Here is a 19,536-nt window from a genome sequence, read left to right as displayed (position 1 = left end):
CTTTCTGGCCTGGCAAGGAAGGGAAACAGAGGAACACAAGCAAAAATGAAGGGCACAAGTGACTGAATAAATAATTGATGGAGAAGGGATATGTAGAGGGAATAAGGAAAATTGAAAATCTTAATTAGACAAACAAAATATGATAATTACCAGAGGCAAAATACGTTGAAGGACGCTAAAATTAGTGGGTGAAAGTTTGAGGAGAAGCAGGATATTTGCATAGTCTCATATTATCTCCCTTAAGATATTTATTAATGACAAGGGAAGTGGGATATTTACACAGAGAAACTTGCAGATCCCACCAGGTCTCCTGATTTTATGCACTGAGAAGGGCATAATGCTGGGTGTTCTTTCCACATGCATAACCTTGATCTAGACGTGAGAAAGCATGTGACAAAATAACTCCACCAGTACTCTCTTCCAAAGTGTCAAGATCATGAAGACAAGGAAAGACCAAGGAACTGTCTCAGACTGAAGAAGACTAAGGAGACTTGACAACTAAATGCAACGCAGCATCCTGGATTAGATCCTGCAACAGAAAATGGACCTTAGTGAAAAAATGGCCACCAGTTTAAAGCCTGTAGTTTAGTCACATGTATTGTACCAATATTAATGTCCTGATTTTGGCAACTGTACTATGGGTATGTCAAATGTTAACATTAGAGGAAGCTGGATGAAGGGTATGTGGAAACTGCTATTTTCACAACTTTTCTGTCGTTCTGAAATTGTTTCAAATTTGAGAAATCAAGGAGGCATTTGCAGCAATTTTCTAAATAACTCTTCATTGGTAGTGGGGAAAAAAGATTTGGGTGGCCTTGAAATATCTGGGTAATATATCTTTCCACTCAGTCCAATAACTCTTTGCCTGGGCATACACAGTTTGAGAACTTTACCTCTTTCAGATGCATAGAAGAGCATAGCCTTTTTCTATAAAAATTACTCTATTTTTTCCTCATATGACATAAGCACTCAAAAACTATTTGTATAAAATGGGACTAATGATTGCTGTCCTGATTTTCCCTGCTGAACTTATAAGGTGGTCAAAAGTGTAAAAAAGATATAGGAAGTGGAAAGTATTTTACAAGTTGTAAACATTGCACAGGTGTAAGGTGTTATTTTGATTATTGATGGAAGATTGTCCACGATATTTTTGTAACTTGTATGTACATCAAATAAGTTTCTCCTCTTACTTTATCTGTACTCTGATGATATTTTCACATGTTTACCAGGCTTACAATTTGAAAATCGCCCTTGACAATGAGAACTAAAGGAGAGGGGATGGGTATCAGCTACGAAAATTCCAACTAGTCGTCTTAAAACATGCCCTTCACCGTTAGTCTTTTCTATGCCATATGAAATTATAGAGAAAAAAAGAAATTTTAGAGCAGGATAGGGCCCTAGAGTAATCTAACTCAGGTCTCTTAAACATACCTGATTATAAGAATCACCTAGTGAGGTCATTTCAAATATGAATTCTTGGACCCTTGAAATCATAATCTATGGGAGGGACTCTAGAATCTGTATTTCATTTTTTTAAAGAAATTTATTTATTTATTTATTTCCTTTTTCTCCCCAAAGCCCCCTGGTACATAGGTGTATATTCTTAGTTGTGGGTCCTTCTAGTTGTGGCCTGTGGGATACCACCTCAGCATGGCTTGATGAGTGGTGCCATGTCCACGCCCAGGATCTGAACTGGCGAAACCCTGGGCTGCCCATTGGAGAACACAAACCTAACCACTCAGCCACAGGGCCAGCCCCTAGAATCTGTATTTCAAAAATGAGTTTCAGCTGGTTATTATTGGCAGGCAAATTTAAAACACTCTCATTTTGTAGATAAAGAAATTGAGACATAATGACCAAATTTATTTAAAAAATAGCATACACTATCTGGTAGATAGTTTCTGGGACATTGTCTAGAATAGGAAACAATTTTGTAAACAACTCTGGTACATACTTTACTAGGGGACCAAACAAAGCTGAATACAGCTAATTCTTCCTTGGGAGGAAGAGGATCAGGAAAGCCTTCAGAGACTTTTGTAATATTGCACCTGGTGGATAGATGGCAGAGGATAGATATTCCAAGAAGAAAGGACAATATGCAGAGACATATAGATGTGCATGGCATTTTCAGGGATTAGGAGTGGTCCAGGGGTCTGGACTGTGTTTTGCAGTGGAGTAATGGTGAAAGATGAAAGAAGAAGGGCAGACTGTGTTCAGAATTTGAAAGCCTGAAATACCTTGCTAAAAGGTTTGTTCTCGTAAGACACCAAAAGTGCAGGCAACAAAAACGAAAATGGATAAGTGGGACTGAATCAAGCTAAAAAGTCTCTGTGCAGCAAAGGAAACCATCAACAGAATGAAGAGGCAACCTGCAGAATGGGAGGAAATATGTGCAAACCATTTATCCATCAAGCAGTTAGTATCTAAAATATATAAGAAACTCACAAAACTCAGCAAAAAAACTAGTAACCAATTAAAAAATGGACTAAGGACTTAAATAGACATTTCTTCAAATAAGACATACAAGTGGCCAACAGGTACATTAAAAATGCTCAATATTGCTAATTATCAGGGAGATGCGAATCAAAAACACAATGCGATATCACCTCCCACCTGTTAGGATGTCCACTATAAAAAAACCCAGAAAATAACAACTGTTGGCAAGGATGTGGAGAAATTAGAGCCCTTGTGCACTATTGATGGGAATGTAAAATGGTGCAGCCACTATGGCAAACAGTATGAAGGTTCCTCAAAAAATTAAAAATAGAACTGTCATATGATTCAGCAATCCTGCTTTTGTGCGTTTATCTAAAGGAATTGAAAACAAGATCTCGAAGAGATGTTTGCATTCCCATGTTCATTGCAGCATTATTTACAATAGCCAAGAGGTGGAAACAACCTAAGTATCCATTGGCAGATGAATGGATAAAGAAAATGTGATACATACATATCATGGAATATTATTCAACCTTGAAAAAAGAAGAGAATGCTATCATTCTACGCACTACATATGCTGTCATTCTACATACTACAATATGGATGAACCTTGAAGACATTATGCTAAGTGAAATAAGTCACAGAAGGACAAATACTGCATGATTCCACTTGTATAAGGTATCTAAAGTAATCAAACTCAAAGAAACAGAAAGTAAAATGGTGGTTGCCAGAGGCTGGTGGGAGAGGGGAAAGTGGGGAGTTGCTGTTCAATCCTATATTTTCTATTTCCATTTAAATCGCAATTCGCCAGTTTCTTGAAGTTGAATTCTCAGAATTATCTTTGACCTCTCCTTCAAGATCTCCCCTTCCTTGTTCTTTCCTTCCTTTCTTCCTTTCCATAATTATTTGCCAGGCACTGTATTAGTCATTGACAAGACTAGTGAAAAAGCAGGCACATCCCCCATTCCTCATGAGGCTTACAATGTAGTGGGGGATACAGATAATAAACATGATAAATGAATATAATTATTACAGCTTGTGAGAGGTGTCATAAAGAAAATATATAGGGTAATATGATAGAAATTTGCTAAGATAAAGGGGTTGGAGGAACCTAATTCAGGTAGGCCTCCTGAAACTGAGTCTTGAAGGATGAGAAAGTTAATGTCAAATGCTGCCAAAAAGTGAACAATTATAAACATTACAATCTTTTGTTCTAAAAGATTTTAGAACAAAAATGAAAAAATGAAAATGTTAAAATGAAAAGACAAATCTACAGACTGAGAAAACATTTCCAAGTCTCATTTCTGACAAAAACGTGTCTCACTGCATGTTCATTGCAGCATTATTTACAATAGCTGAGACGTGGAAACAACCTGGGGGTCCACTGATGGATGAATGGATAAATAAAATGTCGTCACACACACACACACACACACGCTGGAATATTATTCAGCCCTAAAGAATAATGAAGTCTTGCCATTTGTGATAACATGGATGGACCTTGAGGGCATTATGCTAAGGGAAATAAGTCAGGCAGAGAAAGACAAATACTGTAGGATCTCACTTACGTGTGGAATCTAAAACAAACAGACAAAAAAACAAGCTCATAGATACAAGAACAGGTTGGTGGTTGCTAAAGGCAAGGGGGATGGGGGGCTAGGTGGGTGAAGGGGATAAAATGGTACAAATTTCCAGTTATAAAATACATAAATGATGATGATGTAGCGTACAGCATAATAACTCTAGTTAATACTGTGCTGCATATTTGAAAGTTGCTAAGAGAGTGAATCTAAGAAGTTCTCATCACAAGAAAATATTTGGTAATATTTATGGCGACAGATGTTAACTAGACTTATTGTGGTGATCATTTCCCAATATATACAAATAGCAAATCAATATGTTGTATACCTGAAACTAATATAATGTTATGTATCAATTATACCTCAATAAAAAGACTTTTATTCAGAATATAAAGAATTCACAAAATTCAGCAATAAGAAATAACTCAAAAAACATAAACATAAGTTTTGAACAGACACTTTACTCAAAAAGACTTATTGATGGTAAATAAGCCTATGAAAAGACACCAGTACTCATGACGGAAATGCAAAGTAAAATCACAATGAAATACCACTATATGTCTGTTAGAATGTAAAAACAAAATCCTGACACTACCTGTATCGGGTAATGTTTGTTAACTTAAACAAGTTTAAACATATACAGTACTTATATGTTTACTTATTCTTAAATGGGAGTAGCAGTTCTACTCACAATTTCTTCAAGAGAACTAACAACTATTGTGCACACAAAAATCTGTACATGAATGTTTATTTCAGCTTTACTTTTAATTGTCAAAACTTGGAAACAGCTCAAATATAAATAAGTGAATAAACAATTTGTGGTATATCTGTACATTGGAATACCACTTAGCAATAAAAGGGAAAAAGTAAGCATGATGGATTCATGCAACAACATGAGTGAATCTCAAATGTATTTTGTGAAGTGAAAGAAGCTAGAACCCAAAGGTATCATATTGTATGATTCCATTTGTATGACTGTCTGGAAAAGGCTAAATTACTGAGATGGAAGACCAATCAATGGCTGCCAAGAGTGGGGTGTGGGGAGGGGTTGATTACAAAGAGGCAGCAAGTGGGAATTTTGGGGGTGATGAAACTTTTTGGATCATGACTGTGATGGTATACACAGTTCTATGCATTTGTCAAAACCCATGGAAATATACATCACAAAGAGTGAACTATGTAAATTTAAAGCATGTAAAGTGTTATTATTGATTTCTAGTTTAATTCCATCGTGGTCTGAAAGCAGGCATTGCATGATTTCTATTTTTCTAAATTTGTTAAGATGTTTTATGTCTCAGGATATGGTGTATCTTGGTGAGTGTTCCATGTGAGCTTGAGAAGAAAGTGTATTTTGCTATCGTTGGATGAAGTAGTCTATATATGTCAATTATATCCAGTTGATTGATGGTATAGGTGAATTCAGCTATGTCCTTACTGATTTTCTGCCTGCTGGATCTGTCCATTTCTGAAAGAGGCATGTTGAAGTCTCCAACTATTAGAGTGGAGTTGTCTGTTTCTTCTTGTAGTTGTATCAGTTTTTGCCTCATGTAGTTTGACACTCTGTTGTTAGGCATATACATGTTCAGAATTGTTATGCCTTCTTGGAGAATTGACCCCTTTATCATTATGTAATGCCCTTATCTATCCCTGATAACTTTCCTTACTTTAAAGTCTGCTCTGTCTGAGATTATTAAAGCTACTGCTACTTTGTTTTGATTAGTGTCAGCATGGTATATTTTCCTCTACGCACTTACTTTTAATCTATATGTGTCTTTGTATTGAAAGTGGGTTTCTTGTAGACAACATATAGTTAGGTCATGTTTTTTGATCCCCTCTGATTTTTTTTTTCTTCCACTCTTTTTCTACCTTTTATGCTTTTAATTGAGCATTTTATATGATTTTATATGATTCCATTCTCTCTCCTTTCTTAGCATATCAGTTTTACTTTTTTAAAACTTTTTTTAGTGGTTACCCTAGAGTTTGCAATATATGTTTACAACTAATCTAGTCCATTTTTGAATAACACTTTACTACTTCATGGGTAGCATAAGTATTTTATAAATAACAAATAATCCTAATTCCTACTCCTATTCCTTGTATCGTTGCTGTCATTCATTTCACTTATATGTAAGCATACATAAGCATATTTATTCATAAGCATACATAATCAAATACATTGTTACTATTATTATTTTGAACAAACTGTTATCTGTTAGATCAATTAAGAGTAAGAAAAATAAGTTATTATTTTACCTTCACTTATTCTTTCTTCAACTCTCATCCTTTCTTTATGCAGAGCTGTTTCTGACCTATATTATTTTCTTTCTTTCTAAAGAACTTCTGTTAACATTTCTTGCAAGCAGGTCTACTGGCAACATATTCCCTCAATTTTTTTTTTACCTGAGAAAGACTTTATTTCTCCTTCACTTTTAAAGAATAATTTCATAGGGTATAGAGTTCTAGGTCGGTGGGTTTTTATTCTGAACACTTTAAATATTTTACTCAACTCTCTTCTTGCTTGTATGGTTTCTGAGAAGTCAGATTAATTCTTATCTTTGTTCCTCTATAGGTAAGGTGTTTTTATGCTCCGGCTTCTTTCAAGATTTTTTTTTTATCTTTGATTATAATTTGAAGATATAACTAAGTCTAGGTTTTTGGGCATTCTTTGAGCTTCCGGGATCTGTAGTTTGATGTCTGACGTTAATTTGGGGAAATTCTCAGTCATTATTTTTTCGAGTATTTCTTCTGTTCCTTTCTCTCTTTCTTCTTCTGGTAATCCCATTACACATACGTTACACCATTTGTCGTTGTCCCACAGTCCTTGGGTATTCTGTTCTGTTGTTTTTCCTTCAGTCTTTGTTCTCTTTGCTCTTTAGTTTTCAAGGATTCTGTTGATATGTGCTCTGGTTCAGAGATTCTTTCCTCAGCCATGTCTGGTCTACCATTAAGCTCTTCAAAGTCATTCTTCATTTCTGTTACAGTGATTTTTATTGCTAACATTTCTTTTTGAATCTTTCTTAGGATTTCCATCTCTCTGCTTACATTACCCATCTGTTCTTGCATGCTGTTTACTTTATCCATTAGAGCAGAGCTCTTAGCGTATTAATCACAGTTGTTTTAAATTCCCAGTCTGATAATTCCAACATCCCTGCAGTGTCTGGTTTTGATACTTGTTCTGTCTCTTCAAATTATGTTTGTTGCCTTTTGGTATATGCTTAGTAATTTTTCTTGATAGATGGACATGATGCACTTGGTAAAAGGAGCTGCTGTAAATAGGCATTTAGTGATGTGGCAGTGAGGTGTGGGGGAGGGGAAGCTTTCTATAGTCCTGTGCTTAGGTCTCAGTCTTGTAATGAGCCTATGCCTCTGGACTGTGAACTTCACAAGAGTTTCTCAGTTTTTTCTGCCCCCTTAGGTGGGACAGGATGAGTAGAGTGGGCTGGAGTTTGGTATGTCCCTTTCCCTAAGTCAGCTAGGCTCTGATAATACTCCAACAGGTTAAGCTGTGGTTAGGTAGTGTTCCGTGAGGACAAGCCTTGTTTAGAACGGAGTGCTCTGGAGTGTCCCAGAATGGTTCCTTCCCTCTCCTCCTGCCAGAAGCACAAGGGGATTTTTCTCAGATATTTACTATGGGAACCTAGTCAAGCTCCTAGGGGTAAATCTCACAATGTTGTGGGGGCCCCTCTACGACTGGGTCACCCCAGAGTTGTTAACTTTCAGAGTTGTCCCCTCTGAGCCTCCAGCAATTTGTTAGTTACAGTTCAGGCCTTCCCAGCCTGGCACCGGTTCCGGAGGAGGTTTCTGATCATGAGTCTCTGTTCTGGTAAGCGCTGCTCCCTGTATTTGTCTGTCTCTCTCTCTAATCTTGGGAGCAGGCAGCAGTTTGCCCTGTGTCCTTCTCTCTCTTATGGGTCCAAGAAGGGTTATTTGTTGACTTTTCAGTCTGTTCAGCTTTTTACTTGTTATTAGGATGGAGTGGCAACTTCCAAGCTCTTACATGCAGAGCTGGAAACTGAAAGCGAAAACATGTAAACTTTTAAAAAACCAAGCAAGATAAGGGTCAGGAAAAAACTTGGATTTTTAAAGTTGTGTATGTCTTTGGTGACTGAGCAGTTTTGAAGTAGAGCTCGTTGAATCCCCGAATAGCATTATGTTTAAGAGGAAGAAGTTGAGTAAATGGAAACATGTAGTGTAGACAACTCTTTCAAGAAGTTTGGCTATAAAGGGAAGAAGGGAGATAGCTGGATGAGAATATGAGTCCATAAAAGTTTTAAATTTTTTATGTGAGACTAATTAGGAATAAAACTAAGAAAAATGGGCAAGACTTTTACTGAGAAAATTATATAATTTAATAAAAGATATAAAATATCCAAATAAGTGGATATATCATGTTCACTGATGGGATAATTTAATATTGTGAAAAATTTCAGTGTTCCCTGAATTAATTTATAAATCCAAACAATCTCAATAAAAATGCTAATAGAATTTTTTTGTTTGTGGATTTGGCCAAATGGACTCCAAAATTCATTAGGAATTTTGGAAGCAAGTAAGAATGCCACAATAATCTCTGAAGATATTGGGAATTGCCTCATTAGTTTTCAAGACACGTTATAAAGCTGTGTTAATAGAAACTGTTTGGTACTGGTGTGAAATAGATGTTCAAAATTGAGATATGAGTGGGGTCCCTTTGAGGAAGAATGCTACGACCCGCCAACATGGTATACTGTAAATCTCCCTCTTTTCCTTCCTGAAAGTGACCTGGGACCATTTACCAAGGTGTCTGTGCACTGGAAAGAGGGAAATATCCAGGTTTTTTTGAATTACTAGGACAGGCTTGGAGTTTATGCTAATTCCTAAGAATGCCAAGTGCTCTTTGGTCAAATAGTCAGACTGGGGATTTATAGAGATTAGATGTTAAATAGAGCTTTGATCTGATTCCTTCTATCAGTGGGCCCACTGGGTTCGCGCATACAGCCCTATAGCAATTCTCTTTGTACCTAAATTTTCCCTGAATTTATAGTTCCCAAGAACCCATTTGCAAACCAGCAGACTCTTCACACTGGTTCCCTGCGTATAGAACAAGGGGTTATATGACAGAAAGGGCCAAGTAAAAACCACTGCAATTGCCCTGCTCAACCAAAATGATAGATGAGAAGCAATACTGCATCCCTGAGGTGGTCTGTAGAGAATAATGTCACCATGGAATTCTTGAGAGCTGCAAGTGTTGACTTGGCCTGTACGCATGGTCATGGGATTTTGGAGTGTGGTAGAGGATTTTCGTAAACTTAATCAGGTGTTAACCCTAAATGCTGCTGCTTTTACAGATGTATTCTCCTTACTGGAGCAAAACAACACAATCTCTGACAAGTGGCATGTAGCTATTGCTCTGGCAAATGCTTTATTCTCTCTATATCAACCAAGAAGCAATTCCTTTCACATGATGAGATCAACAAAACATTCGCTGTTGCTTTCAGCTCTTGGGTTCTCTGTCATAATCTTGTCTGCATAATCCATGAAATCATGCTAATAGATTTGTTGGGCAAGAAGTACCAAATACCCTGGAAGCTTTAGTAAGATATATATGTGCCAGAAGGTGGGAGATAAACCCCATGAAAACTTGATGTGTTTCTAGAGCTCTAGGAGTCTGGGATATACTGAGATCTCTCCTTCAAAATAAATGTTAAGTTGATGTATCTTCCACCTACTAACATTAAAAAAGAGGTCCAGGGGCCAGCCCAGTGGCGTAGTGGTTAAATTCACATGCTCCACTTCAGTGGCCCAGGGATGGTAGGTTCGGATCCCAGGTGAAGACCTACATGCTGCTAGTCAAGCCATCCTGTGGCAGCATCCCACACACAAAATAGAGGAAGATTGGCACAGATGTTAGCTCAGGGACAGTCTTCCTCAAGCAAAAAGAGGAAGGTTGGCAACAGACGTTAGCTCAGGGCCAATCTTCCTCAAAAAAAGAAAAGATACTTTGTGGGCCTCTTTGGGTTCTGGATCCAATAAATGCCTCATTTGAGTGATTTACTTTGCATATTTACTGAGTTTCAAATGGATCTCAGAGCAAAAGAAGGCTCTGAAGCTGCTCCAGGGTACAGTGCAAGCTATTCTACCATTTAGGCCGTATGAATCAGCAGTCTGTGGCTTTCAGGGCTGTTCTATGGAACTTCTGGCAACCCCCCATGAGAGACTGAAAATGGGTGCACCCAGGATTTTAAAGCAAAACCATGCAGATATCCATTCTCCTTTTGAGAAATGGTACCTTTTTTGCTACTTAGTGCTGGTTGGGACTAAATACCTAACTATAGGACATCAAGTGATCAGGCAATCTGAGAGGACTGTCATGAACTGAGTGTTTTCTGAATCATAAAGCTCTAAAGGTGGGCACGAACAGCAGCACTTCATCATAAAGTGATAACGGTGTGAGGTCGAACTCAGAGCGATATTGAATATATAGTTTGCATGAAGTGAGGTTCAGACTCTCATGACGTCTGCTCCTACTGTGTTGCTGCCACTCCTTCAACTCACATGTATGACCTCATAGGGAGTTCCCTCTGACCAGATGACTGATGAGGAAGAAGTTCAGACCCAGGTCTTTACAGATGGTTCTTTATGATATGCTGCCACAGGTGGAAGTGAATTGCTGCACAATTTTGGCCCAACTCAGGGGGGGTCTGAATGATAGTAAGGACATGAAATACTTCACTGAGCTGAACTTCGAGCAGTATATCTGCTTGCCCACTCTGCCTGGAAGTAGAGATGGTCAGAGGTATGGATCACATGGGCAGTGGCTAGTGGTTGATGCTGGATATTCAGGGACTTGGAAGATACAAGATTGGAGAAGTGGAGACAAGGAGATCTGGGCAAGAGGTATGTAGACGTACCCCTTAAAATGAGGACAGAATATGAAGATTTGTCTTATGTGAATTCCTACCAAAAATCACCAACTGGTGTCTGGTAGTTGACAGTTACACAAGATGACCGATTACGTGGATAACGCTGCCTCTATCTCCAGCTACCCCAGTGCTCACTCAGGGGCTTATAAAGTGGTATGACAGGGGCCGGCCTGGTGGCGCAGTGGTTAAGTGTGCATGTTCTGCTTCTCTGAGGCCCAGGGTTCGCCGGTTCGGATCCCGGGTGTGGACATGGCACTGCTTGGCATGCCATGCTGCGGTAGGCGTCCCATGTATAAAATAGAGGAAGATGGGCATGAATGTTAGCTCAGGGCCAATCTTCCTCAGCAAAAAGAGGAAATTGGCAGTAGTTAGCTCAGGGCTAATCTTCCTAAAAAAAAAAAAAAAAAGTGGCGTGATGGCAGGGATAGAGATTATGCATGTGCTCAACAACATGAATTTACTCTTGTCAAAGCTTATCTGGCTAGCACCACTGCTGAGTGCTTGACTGGCCAATAGTGTAGATGGTTGCTGAGCCTCTGAGATGGCAACATTCCCCTGGGAGACCAGCTAGCAATCTGTGGCAGGTTGATTTCCTTCGACATACTCTTATTTTGGATAAATTCGGCTTTAAAATTTACCGTCCCTGCCTGAAATGTCTCCATCAGCACTAGCATCAGTGAATTTGCTGATATTGTATTCACTATTGTGGTAGCCCATGCAACCATGTTTCTCCAAGTGTGGTCCATGGAACCCTAGGGATCACCAAGACTCTCTCAGGGAGTCTATAAGGCCAAAACTATATTTTAATAGAACTAAGACATTATTTACCATTTTCCTTGTGTTCATTTATACTGATGGTGTGTTTTAACCACCATAAAAGCAATGGTGGGTAAGACCTCTGGCTGCTTAGCATGAATCAAGGAAAGGGTGCTAAACTGGACTGAGAGTCATAGGAGTCTTTGCTACTAGGCACTCACAGAAAAATTTCACATCAAGAATATACTGATGTGGGGCCGACCCCATGGCACAGCAGTTAAGTGGGCATGTTCCACTTCGGTGACCCGAGGTTCTCCAGTTCAGATCCTGGGTGCAGACATGGCGCCGCTTGGCACGCCATGCTGTGGTAGGCGTCCCGCATATAAAGTAGAGGAAGATGGGCATGGATGATAGCTCAGGGCCAGTCTTCCTCAGCAAAAAGAGGAGGATTGGCAGCAGTTAGCTCAGGGCTAATCTTCATCAAAAAAAAAAAAAAAAATATATATATATATATATATATACTGATGAGGTAGTTAGTATGATTAATTTTATTAAAATTGATCTTTTAACATGTATTTTCTTAATATTCTGTGTGACAAATGAGAAACCATGCATATAGCACTTTTGATACATGCCAAAATATAATGTTTGTCTTGTGGAAAAAGCACTTGTGTGACTTTGTAAGTTGCAAGCTGAACTAGCTGCTTTTTTTCATGGGGCACCATTTTTACTTGAAAGAACAATTGAAAGACAAATTAGGATTATTCAGGCTTGTGTGTTTGGCAGATATTTTTTCAAAAATGAATGAAGTGAGCCTGTCATTTCAAGGGAAATAATTGACAGCATTTTGTTTCCAATGAAAAAATTCAAGCTTTCAACTGAAAGTTAAAATTTTGGAGAACTATCCACCCCTGTGAGCTTGAAAGCTTTGCAATAAAGACTTTTTTAAATGCTGTTGATGGTGATATTAATGAAGGTGATTTTAGTTTTGATATTGTATAATGAAATGTGTCACCATTTGGAAGGTCTCAATAACTCAGTGAATGAATATTTTCCAAAGGATCAAAGCATGATGTTACAAAAACGTGTATGCTGAAAGACTCACTTAAAGTCCCAAGTAGACCAATAGTTTTAATGTAACACAGTACATTAAGTAACAAATTTAAATAAAAGGCAAGAGACAAATTGAGAAAACTATTTCCAAAACATAGAAACATTTTTCCAAGAGTAAAAAGCACTTTATATTATTAAGTACAATGGATCATTGAGCTGTTTCTACTTGTTGAGATATAAAAATGAAATAGTTTTTTTTACATCATTACTTGAAAATGTGCTGTGTAGAATTTTCTTTTTCCTCGATTATCGCTTTCTTAGATACATTCTAAAACCTTGTAGTCACTTTGCTATTAAATGAGTGCTAAATAGTTTAAAACCACAGCCTTATATTCCCTTCCCTAGGACCACCCAAAGCTGCATCTCTGGCTGGTGGGAGTGACTTTAGGGAATGGGTGTAGGGAGTTGAGGGACCGAGCTCATGCATCTCTCTCACTTTCCTGTCAAGCTCCCACTGAAATGAAAGCAAAGCTTTATTTGTTTTTTGGTTTTATTTGTTTGTTTTGGTATTGAAACCATAACACCACTCTTAAATAGGTAACATATGAGGAATACGTGGAAGGTAGAAAGAAGACGGTGTCGGATGGAGAAAGAACAGAGGAAGCAGCTGCCTGGGATGGTGGTGGAAAGCTCTGTTCCCCTTAGGACAGGTTTTCTGGAGAAGCTCTGGTCTGAATCCATGCAAAACAAAACAAAACAAAACAAGTGGGACATGGAGAAATCTGCAATGTTTTATGTAGAAAAGGTGCCAAAAATTTCTATGAACTGGAAAGTCCATTGAAAATTTGCACTGTTGATACTGTCCAGTGCCTATAAATGTGGTGACTCATCACATAAAACCTATAATGAGTTTAATTTTCACAGACCACATGTTGGGTAATTGTCCTTGATATATGGCTTTATGATGACATCATTCTCATGTAAGTACAGCTTTATTTCTGGAAAACTCTGCTCTAAAAATTATTTATCGATAGCCGTTTTGTATTAAGGCAGTATAAAAGCCTCCCATCATAATATTAATACCTTGTTAAAGACTCTATCATTGCAAATGCAACTTAATTATATTCTCGGAGTTTGAATTCTGGATGCAAGCTCACACTTGAGAGGGCAAGGTACAGAGTAGAGTTTTTATAGAGGCTTAACTGTTCTCTCACAAAAGATGTAAACAATCAGGATTCCAACTTTCTATGCTTATCTCAGAGGCCGTCACAGTAAGTTGAAAGTCAACTAATCTTGTAACTAACACTAGTTTAAATGTAATGTTGCATATATTTTTAAGCATTGGAAAAAATATCTTCTCCCCTTTGGTCTCAAAAATTTCAGATTATTTATTAGAAATGTCACAAAATATGGGGGAAAACAGGCAATGGGCAAAATATCCAATTGTTGGGATCTTATAAAAGTAGGAAAACTGCCATAATGTCCCTATTCGTTGCCATGGGAGGTATTTCCCTGTAGTAACTTAATTACAAGAAAGGGAGACTTATTCAGATGCACATTCTTTTGGCAGTCTGTCAGTAGTGGAAGGAAGGAAAATCTGTGTGAGTGATGGCTTGTTCTGACTCATATCTGCTTTCAAGTTTTAATTGAAACTGAATCTAACTATTCTCTCCCCCTCTCCCCATCCTTTCCTTCACCTGAAAACTTGAGAATGGTAAATGTAACTACCTTTTACTCCAGACAGATCATTTCAAATTCATGAGGAGACTGGATTAAATGACAGGTCAGCATTAAAGAGATTAACACATGGTCAAAACCCTCAGATGGGGGACTCAGGTCCGGGCCTGATGTATTTCCATAAATAGAAGTTTAAAAAAAAGGGCCCGGTGGACAGCAGAGGATTCTTCATAGTCAGGTTCATCTATGGCAATTTAAATATTCTCTAGATTGGCCTGGTTGACCTAGGATCTAATCTGTTATATGGTTTCAAACTAAAGAAGACCTAACCTCCTTTTAAGTGGCAGAAGCTACAGAATTTTTCTCCTTAAGGAACACGTAAGTTATTTAAGAAAATCAAGCCAAAGAGATGTTTTCTCCCACTGTGTATTAAAAAAGGGAAGAAAAAGGCATCTTTTTTCCCCAGACAAGAGAGAAATAGCCAGCAATTTGTTTCTAAAGGCCTGAGAGAGAACTTCTCTTTCTACCCCTAATTTGCCAGGGGTAAAGTAAAGTGAATCACGGTGAAAGTTCCCTGTGCCTATAACTGCCTTAAAGGGAGTGGGCTGCTGGTCCTTAGAGGACATTACAGGTTGGACAATGACTGAACGTAGACTAGAGTCCTTCTCCAAATCATCAGGGCAGCATTAACCCACCCCAGTGTGGACTTGCTCTCCTGCCTCCCCACAATAACTAATACCTGCTCATTTTGCTTCCCTTGTGAGTGTGTTTAATTTGACTTAGGAAAATAAGCAATGGGACACTTCCTGCACCTGGATATATAGAAGACATTTGTCTTCTAGAAGGCCAGAGCCAAGATTGTCGTAAGATTAGATTCACATCCAGAGCTGTCCCCAAGATTTTCAAAGTTACTCTAGGATGTTTGTGCCAGATGCAGAAAGTTATTCAATGCTGGATTTTCTTGCATCATTTGTTTTCTCTTTTATTGTTAATCTCTCTCTAGACCAGTTGAAAACTGAAATATCTAAAGCCAGGAAGGTAATATAAATTAGTAAATAGTGTTGTTTTGAAAGATGATAAATGGTAACTGGCTTTTGGCTTCAGTGCCAGGGAAGAATATGGAGGCGTGTGTTTGTGTGTGTGTGTGTGTGCCTGGGCGCAATATGGAGGGTGCAATATGGAGGACACATGCCCTATCTAAGGAGAGTAGTCACCATTCAGCTGTTAACCCTGGGGGAATGTGGGTCCAGAGTTGCCAAATTTCAGATTTTTTTTAAGAGAAATTGGAAATCCTGCTTTTTTTCTCATGAAATATGTTGTGTTTTAAAATGTTGGCTATTCAAATAAAAACTGTAGAGACTCTGTATTCTACTACAGATTGTCTAAAGTCAAATGGTGTGGTATAGAGAAATAGATGCTCTCATATATTGCTAGTGGGAGCATGAGTTGAGAATACCTCTTTGGAAAGCGTTTTGGCAATGCCCATCAAGATTAAGTACAGTCATCTCTCGGTGTCTGTAGGGGTTCGCTTGTAGGACGCCACGCCTCTGTGCACGGATACCAAAATCCACAGATGCTCAAGTGCCTTATATAAATGGCCTGATATTTGCATATAAGCTACACACATCCTCCACTGTATACTTTAAATCATCTCTAGATCACTTATAGTACCTAATACAACGTAAACACTATGTAAGTAGTTGTTATACTATATTGTTCAGGGAATGATGACAAGAAAAATGTCTATATGTGTTCAGTAGAGATGCACCCATTGTAGGCCTTTCCATCCAAGGTTGGTTGAATCTGCAGATGCACACATTCTTTGACTCAGAAATTCTACTTCTAGGAATTTACCCTACAAATATACTTGCATACTTACAAAATGATATGTGCCTAAGGATATCCATTGTAGCACTTATCTATGAGTAAAATATTGGAAACATCCTAAATGTACATCAAAAGGGACCTGGTTAAATAAATTATGGTACATGAATACAGTGAAATGCTATGTAGCCATTTGGGTGAATAAAGCAGCCTGTATGTACTGACATGGGGTATATTGCTAAGGAAAGCAACATGTAGAATAATCAGTTTATATTGTATGCTACCATTTGTCTTATTTTTTTAAGTAAAATGTATACACTTTATCTTAAAATATATATAAAATACATATTTATATATTATATACAATACAATGTATATATTATATATATTTAAAGATTATCTCCGTAAGAATATAGAACAACTGAAAACGAGGCTTGTCTTTGACGAGGAGCTGGGTGGTTGGGAGCAGAGTTGGGAAGATTACTTACTTTTCACTGTACATCCTTTGTTACTTTTTAAAGCTTGCTTCATGTGCATGTGTCATTTATTGAAAAAATAACAAAACAATATGGGAAACTAATTAAAAATTTAAAAAACTCTGAGTAGGCCAACACTGGATGGGCCACTAATTTGCAGACTGCCCTTGGCCTGCGGGTCTCTGAGCTTGCCATCTGCGCTCTGGCCTGAGCTCTTTGCTGCTTTCGCCTCATCCCCCATGCCAGGATTTGGCCCAGTGCCTTCCTCAAAGTAGTCACTTAATAAACATTCATAACTCAAGAGAGCAGCTGTTCTTGTTCTCAAGTGAATAGATGTTCTGCTCTTCATGTTTCACTTCTTTCATTCCATTTTCCTTCATTCTTGTTTTTCCTTCAGCGCAGCCGCAAACTATCCTCCCCCACGTCTCTGGTCCTCATCCACCCACTCTCTTCCTGCTACCATCCAAGATGAGAATGTAGTGTGCCATTTTGGGTCTAAGCAAAACTGTGGCCTCAACTTTGGCATCTGACAGACACGCATGAGTATAGTTTCCGGCTACCGCTTACAGGTCGTATAAATCTTTCCTCCTTTCTGAACCTCAATTTTCCCTTCTGAAAAATAGAGATAAGAATGCCTACTTGGCAGAATTATTGTGAGTCTTAAAAAAAGTAGTATACAGAAAAGTGCCTTTAGAAATGTCTTTTATAACATAGTAAGCGAGCAATAACCATGAATTCATTCCCAAAGTGATCAATAATTTTTAATTCACTCTCAGTCTTAAGCAGTCGTCTATCCAAATTGTTCAGATCCTTCTATCACCGTAGAATGTAAAGAATTAATAATAGTGCAAAAAACATTTTAATTTCAGCAGAAATTAAAAGTTTAGGCCAAAAGAATAAAGCTCAAATGAACAGATTTTAAGAATTAACTGAAAGAATTTGTTTGTTCTCGGGGAGAGGGAGCAGTTGGAGAGAGTCTTGGCTAGTGACTTGGAAATGGGAAGTTCCCGTGAGTGCTCCCGGTCGGTCTGGCTTACCTGGGAAAGGCATATAAAGCTGTGGCTCTGTGGGACTATTTAAGTTAAGTATTGTTAATTAAGTTCTTGCACCCTAAGGGAGAAAAAAACAATGTGGGCCACAAGTGGCTGTGTGTTAAAGCCACCTCCGGAGAATTTCTGAAATTCTCTGAGGATTTCAGAATCCATCCTGAGAATTCTAGATTTTGAGAAATCTTCCTCTCTGCCTCCCCTGCCTACCAGCTGCTATCATTTTCATTATAGGTAAAGTACATATAGAATGCACATCAAAGGCAGCCAGCCCTGAGAGGGATAGAATATCCCAGAAGAGCCAGAGATGCCTACACTGAGTAAAGGGAGATCTTATATAGATTGCTTTGGTGAAGAGAGCAGAAGAAAAGGAAGAATTTGTGTGTATAAAAAAATGACTTATTTTAGCATAAATTGGCAGCCAAAGGCTACAGGGCCAAAACTGTTGTAACAAGTTGCATTTTGTTGACTTTTCGAAACAAAAGGCCCAGAATACCCATCTTAATTCACTGTGCCCTGCAAATGATTCTTGGTCCATATATTGCAGGGCTGGAGCACGTTTCTAACAATGCTTTCCAAATTTATGATTTGAGAGTACATAATTTTCTTCCAAGGTGATTAGAACACTTTTCAGACATTGCCTTGTATGTCTTTGGCCTACTTAAAAAAAAAAGTCGTAGTTCTATGCTTTCAGTTTTTCAAGTGTGAAATGAGAGGATCGGACTGTTGATTCCGAGGGTCTGGATTATTCTAGCTTCCAGATTCCAATGAGTATCTTGTAGAGAGGAAGACCTTAAGGCACAGAGAATGGCAGCCACGTGTCTAAATTTGCTGAGAAAGTGCTGACAGAGCTAGGACTTTCACCACCATTTCCTGTCTCAAAAACAAGTTCTCACTTTGATCTTCAAGGCAGTAAAACAGGGATCAGAAACTGTTACTGTTTGTTCAAAAGCAGAAGCTAGAATCATTTCAGAGATAGAGAGAGCAAAATGGAAACTGACACTCTACTTCTACCTGTTTGTGGCACCAATAGAGTGGATCCGCTAGGGGCTTCTACTCCTTTGATGCAATGAAATGATTAACCACAGAGGTGTCTTTCACTGACGTCCTAAATCTGGACACATCTTGCTGTTTTTGTTAGTAACCAACTCATTTTATGGGTACCCAAAATAGTTTTTAGTGGCTTTCTGAAGAGTCCTTCTTCTTTTCCTTTCCACAGCATGTTTATTCATTGACATCACTTCTGAGATCTTTAGTCTGACTTGGTAGTTAGACTAATCTGTACCATTAACCAAAATGCTCTATGAAATAACCCAGATCTCAATGCAAAGAGGCGAACTACATGGTATGCAGATGTTTCCTGCTTCTTTATTTTAAATAAGTCCATAACCTTCTTGGGATCCAGGATTAGAGTTAAGAGAATTAATTAGTGCCCCTCACTCAAAAAAAAAGCCAATACATTTTTGCCAAGAGGTTCCATTCATTCTTCATGGCTATGGTGGGCCACCCAGTACTTAAAAATTTTAGAGATAGTGACAGAAAAGAAATAAAAGTAAAAGGGATTCTTATGGCATCATGGGTGTTAGGAATTGCCAAGAGACTAAACATGTGAGGTACTTTCATATCTTCCTCAGCCATTCTCTTTGCCTGAAATGCTATTTTCCTCTTTCTAAGTGGTCTCATTCATCAAGGCTCAGTTCAGATGTTACTTCCTGTCAGAAACTCTCTTATTTCTGTCCCAAAACATCAGACTTACTGGTTTCTTATTTGTTTTTCTGTAGACGCTTCT

This window comes from Equus przewalskii, chromosome 13 (genome assembly GCF_037783145.1).
Source record: "Equus przewalskii isolate Varuska chromosome 13, EquPr2, whole genome shotgun sequence".
Taxonomy (NCBI): domain Eukaryota; kingdom Metazoa; phylum Chordata; class Mammalia; order Perissodactyla; family Equidae; genus Equus; species Equus przewalskii.
Note: the sequence above shows the minus strand (reverse complement) of the source record.